The following is a 6,950-nucleotide window of genomic DNA, read 5'->3' on the forward strand; positions in this document are numbered from 1 at the left end:
TGTAGGAGGACATTTTACCAAAGCTTGAAACCATGGCATGCGTAGTCGTGCTAACAAACACTTTTGGCGCTGATGTGTCGAGGCGCTCGGATGGCGGCGTGGTGTTTTCTACCCCGTACAAAAAGCTGGATGATGAAAATAGAAAATCCATCGCTTTATTTCGCTACAAGATCTACCACGGCAGATAGGGTGTATTTTTTATTACGATTCTGACAAAATAAAACTGAGAAAGGAATGTCTCATCAAACTGAAAATAGGAAAGCGAGATTCGAGAACCTCTCGCCTGTGTATAGTAAACACTTCAGTAAAGCGACTCCGTGTATCCTGTTGGTTCCGCAGAAACCAACAGGATACACCGATTCATTATTGAATGCTTTAATCGCGATTACTTTTTTTAACCGGTTAGTCGGTAAATTTTCACGAACCAACAGAAAGTAAAAATTAAACGCTTTCACCACGCGGACGTAGACGAGAACATCTGTATAAAGAACAAACGTTAGGTGAAATTTTATAAAGTAAACTGTAGGGGTGAGATTTGTAACTCCAGACAAGATGCAAAAGGTTACGCGTATCCCGGCCACACCAACTCCATGAAAGTGTCCGTCTAGCGCCGCAGAGACTATTGTGAAAAATCAAAAGAAGGTCACTCTTGCCGGAGAATATCAGCGAGCCCCTTTGCCTCATGCAGCTGAAATGTGCGTGTCTCCAGCATCTGCGACGAGTGTCTTTTTTGAACTACTCTCAGCTATACCTCGAGGTTGATTCATAATCAAAATTGTATATTCCGCCGTTTATCCCATATTCAGCAAGAACAAACACAAACAAATTGTAATCTTGACTTTTTATATGATAATGCATGGAAATGAACGAGACCGATTAATCGATTAATTAAGTGATTACATGGTGGCGATTAATCGGATTAAAGTTTCAATTGACGCCCAGCCCTAGTTCTAATGCGTTCTGTGAGTGCTGGTCCCGTAATGGTTTCAAGTTGATTCCTTTTTTTACTTGTGTAAACCAGCAAACAAACATTTCCTCAAAATAACTGGCAGAAGTAAGTGGCGGCTGGCTTCCGGAGTTGTTTCAATTAAATCCCCGCTTATTCACTTCACCCGGTCGACGCGAAACGTGCGAGATTCCCTCGCGATCGAAGTCTTAAATCTTGTAAAGGGGTGGACACTACAGCGTTCCGAAAAATGAGGCGCATACATGCTAATTCGTAGCAGGTATGGAACTGCTATGAATCACTACCGTTTATATGTGTAATTCTGCGGACCCAAATGATTTTAAATTCGTAAACTATTCTTAGTAAAAATTGGATAGAACAAATTAATCAATCGCCTGAATTTGCCGGACCATGTCCGACAATTTAAGAACATATGAAAAATTCTGGCTTTCGTTTCCTGCGGAAGTTGCGATGTGACAAACTTTTTTGCCACGTATTCGATGCGGGAGGAGCTATATAAGCGTGAGTTGCTGACGAGCATTTGCTCGTACTGCCGAGTCAGGCTTGGATATATAAGCGTCGGTATCGGCAGGCTCAATGTAGCTAAAATGAGCGTGCGGCGCTTTGCAACACAACTGTGCGCGCGTGCACAGCTAGAAAACAACACGTCATTTACTCTGGTGAATGCAAAACCTTTTTCTATAGCAGCCTTCACAAAACCAAAAAAAGAAAACAAGAGTCAGAAAGGCTGTGAATAGCCTGGTGCGCGCCAGCTGTAATGTGAAGCTCCAGGCTTGTTTTTGAACATTTTAAATTTTTAAGGATAAAAAGCAACTTCGAGGCGCTGTTATTCATTAGAAAGATCACCCACAAAAATAAAATACACGTTTATTTAATCAAGAAAAAAGTTTTTAATTGGTATAGATGCGAACTAACGTAACAACTCCGTGCTTTTCCATCGCGCGTCATCTGCTCGCATCCTGCCAGCTCCGTCACAGGAGAGCATCCGCGAGGTGGCGCCACCAAAACATTTCGTCGCCAACAGGACCGCAGGGGCAATAAAACGTCTTTTGTGGTGATCGTTGCCCGCGTGATTACCCCTCCGTTGCCAGACAAGACTCTCCGACAAACGACCCGTATGTACAGATCTTCACGTAATCCGAGGGTGCCTCTGAACATGGCGCCCGAAACGCATAAAATGACGACAACTCGAGACAGTGCATCTACTCCGCTACTGGGTGGCTTCAATAAACATGGTCCTTGCCACTGGCAAGAGTAATAAAAAGAGTCGATCGGTCGTCCGGTTACACATCATTAGAAAGCGTCGCGGTCGAGCCACCCACCTGGAGATCCGATGCCAAGAAAAGCACCGCTGGGCCGCAATACTATAAACAGTCGTCGCTCGAGGAAGCTCAGCGTTCCCCGCAAGGGCCAATTGTTTGCCGGAGCCCCGTCGAGGAACCGCTTAAACGCTCCCTCGACCGTTTCGAAGAAGGGGTTCGTCGCGTAATTACGGGGCGCGAATATATACGCGTGCCGAGATTGTTTTCGAGTAGTTGAGCTAACCAGCGGATTACAAACCCAACTAGCTGGCAAGCGAAATCGGCACGCCTTCATCATAAACAAAAAAACGTCGCCAATCGTTTTCTTGCTTTATTCTTTAGGAAGATCTCACTAAGCGTTCGGCGCGTGCGTGACGCCGCCATAACTTTAGTTCGCAGGAGGCAGATGACCGTGCATGCGAAGGCTCGTGCCTTCTCGCGATCCCCACGCGCAGAGCTCCAGCGGGGTTGTCCCACGTGCAGAAAGACTACCTCGATGCATCGCGGCAGCGGTGGCGTATGTGGCGTATATACTCAAACTACAGTGTACTAGAATAGCTAGGGGGAGTGCTGGAACTAGGGTGCCTTCATGTGCGCTTTGCTTAGGGTGGTGGCATCTCGCCATTTTGTCCCACACGTTAATTTTTATTTTTTTGTTCAGGAGCGCGTGAAAGAGCGTGTCCCTGCACGCGTTTGTGGCTCTGACTGTGCTATGGCGACATTTTGTTTTCGTCGATTTCTTTGTATTTTCCCCGTGAGCACGTGCTGTCGGCATCGGGTACTACAAAGGGTGGCATCACCCTAAACAGAACATTGAGGCACCCTAGCTGGAACCGGAGCGGCAGCCTCAGAAGTTCCCATTGTTGAGTCGAGCCGGTCCAAACACTACCCCGTATTCTAGGGCACTGTAATCAAACTGGTTAACGAGATCGGTCTATTTCAAGCATGGCGCCCGACTGATGCCCCATGCGTGCATGCACGTGAAGCGCGTGAAGCGTGCGCGTGAACATAGCTTTGGCAAGCTTTTGATTGCACGAGCTTGTCCCGCACGAGCAGAGATATGGCGGCGGCCAGTCGCCTTGCTCTATAGGGGGCATTCACTGGAAGCCATGTCGATGTTTAGGGCGGATGTTGAGAACGAGCACACATTAATATACAGCTAAAACCGACAATCTTGATGGTGCGGAGTGCACGTATAGCAAAAGAACTGCGGAAGTCCGCCGTCAGCACGCGCTCGGCAGCCGCGCACACAGCTATGGCCGGCGGTGACTGCGCGAGCGCCCGAACACATCGCATCAGTAACGACACTAGTCGGGGCACCAGAGCACCGAGCACTGGTAGGAATGATTAGTGGGTAGACGCAAAGCTAGCCGCCTTTGTCTCTACTCAGCGCTTGAACGCGCTCGACCGCGGACGCCGGACGCCTGACCTACGAATGCGTTCGAGCAGTGAGTAGAGACAGGGGTCTCAGCAATCGTTCCAAGCAGAGCTCGGCGCCCTGGCGTTTCCGAGCTCTGTCATCTCCTCTCCCTCAGTGTGTATACCCGCATAGTGACTAACCGGAAGGCAGGGGGGGGGGAGGCCTTTCAGATGTCCCGTCTCCAGCGCGAGTTTCCTACAATACGATACAATGCGATGCAATACAACGCGACGCAATACAATACAATGGTATTACATTTTTTGTGCATTCGATAACGCTTCACTTCGGCGCGAGGCAACAAGCGCGTGCCGAAGGCCGATCATCCGAAATAAACGCACTACGTTTCTTGTCCTGTCAAGACTACACAAGTGCAGAGAGGCCGCGTATTGTCTGGTCCTCCTTATAGGCTAATTCTCGCACGTTACGCTCCGGGAACGATCTTCGCTGCCCCGTTGTTGCACGAAGACGACTATACTTCAGTTCACCTTAAGATGGACCGCAGAGGACGTTACGACCCATCGCAGCCAACCCAGTGCCGTGTGAGCGTCACGTGACTTTCGGAAGGGGCGCAGCGAAGGCGGAGCCTATAGTCACGTGATACGTTCGCAGCCCTGGATTGGCTGGGAGGGGCTCGTAGCGTCCGTTGCGGTCCATCGTAGGGTGAAACGGAGTGTAGGGACAAACACAGCGGCACGGCTCGGAAAAACAAGAACGAACAAACACCGTGAGTGCTACGAAGCGGATCGGACGAAGCGGTCAACCGCGCCACTTCCCCGCGTGAACGTCGATTCCTCGATTCGTTCGAGCGGTGAGCAAACAGGTCTTCCTTTCTCTTCCGGGGGCGACTCGGGGAACGCGTGCTCCGTGAAGCAACAAAAGGCGGCGCAATCAGCGATATCAAGCGAGCCATCGGGAGAAAAGGGTTCGCTCGACCTCGGCCCCCGGGTCTGGCGATCGCGCCTAGCCCCCTCTATGCCAGAGAGACAAAGGCATTCTCCAGCCGGCGAGGTTTTCGCGAGGAGACGACTCATCACGTCGAGACGGCGGCTCGGGGGACGCCCGCGCGCGCTCGGCTGCTGCGCCCACGCGCGCCCATCAAACGCCGCTGGCTGTTGTGCCGTTCGAGCGCGCGCCAGACACCAACCAGGCTCTATAAACGCGGGGTCGATGTTCGCCGAGGAGAGACCGACGGAAGGTCACGGCACCCGCCGACGGTTTCCCTGGTAATCGCGGAAATCTGGCGACAGAAGGAAGGGGGTTCGGAAAAAAGTTGAAACGAAAAAGCGATGTGCTCGGTGATTCGCAGACAGCCCCTTTACTCGATTTCAACCTCGGATCGTAACTTGGCTCGGATTATTTTTTTTTTCCACTTAGGGGGGTTGATGTTGCGACGGTATCAACGAACTACAAACATACACCGACGATTTATGGGGATAACACGCGGCTGTGTTTACCACGCTCCCCTAAAAAAGTATGACCCACGGGGCAAATAAACTCGGGTGTATAATAAAAAAAAAGGACCAGTTCGCGTATAATAATAAGCCCTGCTACATTTATCACTTTTCGCTTTGCGGCGGTGCTGCGATTTTGGAAACGATTATGTAACGTTATCACCCCCAGTACTGAGAAAAGGATTTGGAGAGTCAACAAATCTAGCGTCCATGTCAAAGTCCGGCATGTTTGACTTCGTAGCGATTGGTTCTCCGCGTGCCCTGCACGGAACAACACGTGAGGACCTATCTAGTGTACCAGTGGCGTAAAAAGGGGGGAGGCTTATGGGGCTTGAGCCCCCCCTCCCCTTCCTCCCCGCTAAAATCTCGCCGACCCTAAAATATACACATGAAGTTTGCCCCCCCCCCCCCCCCCCCCCTTTCCCCCGAAAAAAAAATTCTTGAATTTACCACTGTAGCCTATATACGTACATCATGATGATAATAGACAGTTTTAGTATAGCGTTGCTGGACCTTACGTACGCAATACGCAATAGTATAGCGTACGCTAAAAATGACCTGCTCGGACCGAATTTAGTTGTGCGTTACGTTTTCGAGTCAACACTGCGCATGATCTTGGTTAAATTTGCTAGAGCCGTAGACTTCCGCGTGCTTATAGCGCAACCATGCTCCTGCAAAGAAATATTGAAAATGAAAAAGTGTCCTATCATTTTATTTCAAATTAAACCAAGCCACAGCTGCCTCGTCAAGCGCGCTACACACACAGCGAAAAAGTACACCCCTGGACGTGTAAACCGTTGTCCCAGGGCGGACTCCCCAAATGGTGTTCGTTTAACACGCGAGGCTCGGTGTATTTCGTTTGCACCCGAGGTCTCGTGTAAAGTGAACATCTTTGAACGTGTACTTCGTTCTGCGATCACACGTCTAGGGGTGTTTTTTTACAATGGCGGCCGTTTGACGCAAGACGGGTTCGACGAGCGAGGCCCAGCGCTTTACACGGCTTTTCGCCGCAGCGAAAGCGTAGTTTGCGCGTGTTCGTTCGTAATCGTCCATACGTGCTGAACTACCGCAAGCATTCACCCCCAAGCGCCGACGCCGTATCCATTACGGCGATTACGCGACAGTGGGAGCGACCATCGACTGCATCCAGCAGCGTGCTTCCCCATCAAGCAGGTCTCGTTCGCGTGGCGGTTCAGCTGATCGCCGAGGCCTCAAGCCGGTTGCATTGTCACCGACGCCGGGTAATTTCCACAGCAGTTATCTTTTCGCGACCACAGACATGAACTTTATTGAAAAAGCCCGTTTGCCGCGAGCGACGACGAATAGCTCCGACACCGACCCGACCCTACCCGACCGGCGTTACCGACGTCCCGCTCACCTCTTTACCGCGAGCAAAGTTGTACGCGACGTTTCGACGTATCCACTCATATCACTCATATCTCGTGTGTACGCAAATTTTGCGGCTTTCCGGGTACGAATCGGCTACCGTAACGGCCAGCGAACGAAGACGAACTGAACGCCGGCGCTATGCGCCATTTAAACGCGCGGTTACTTTTCTACTAGACTGTAACTATGTGGTGTGGTTCCTTACACATAAATGGACTACGTACAAACAAAGCTAAAATAAAATTGGGCGGCTGCTTGCGCCACCTAGTGAGTATGCGGAAAACTACAAAAATGAAGGACATTTCGGCATTTGTGGAGGTGACACGCTCGAACACGGACGGCAGCATACCACACATACATCACAGCACATACCACAAGATCAACATACAAGCATCTACATACACAAACAACGAACAGAGGCACTA

Source organism: Ixodes scapularis, unplaced genomic scaffold (genome assembly GCF_016920785.2).
Source record: "Ixodes scapularis isolate PalLabHiFi unplaced genomic scaffold, ASM1692078v2 PGA_scaffold0__279_contigs__length_252992795, whole genome shotgun sequence".
NCBI classification, from domain to species: domain Eukaryota; kingdom Metazoa; phylum Arthropoda; class Arachnida; order Ixodida; family Ixodidae; genus Ixodes; species Ixodes scapularis.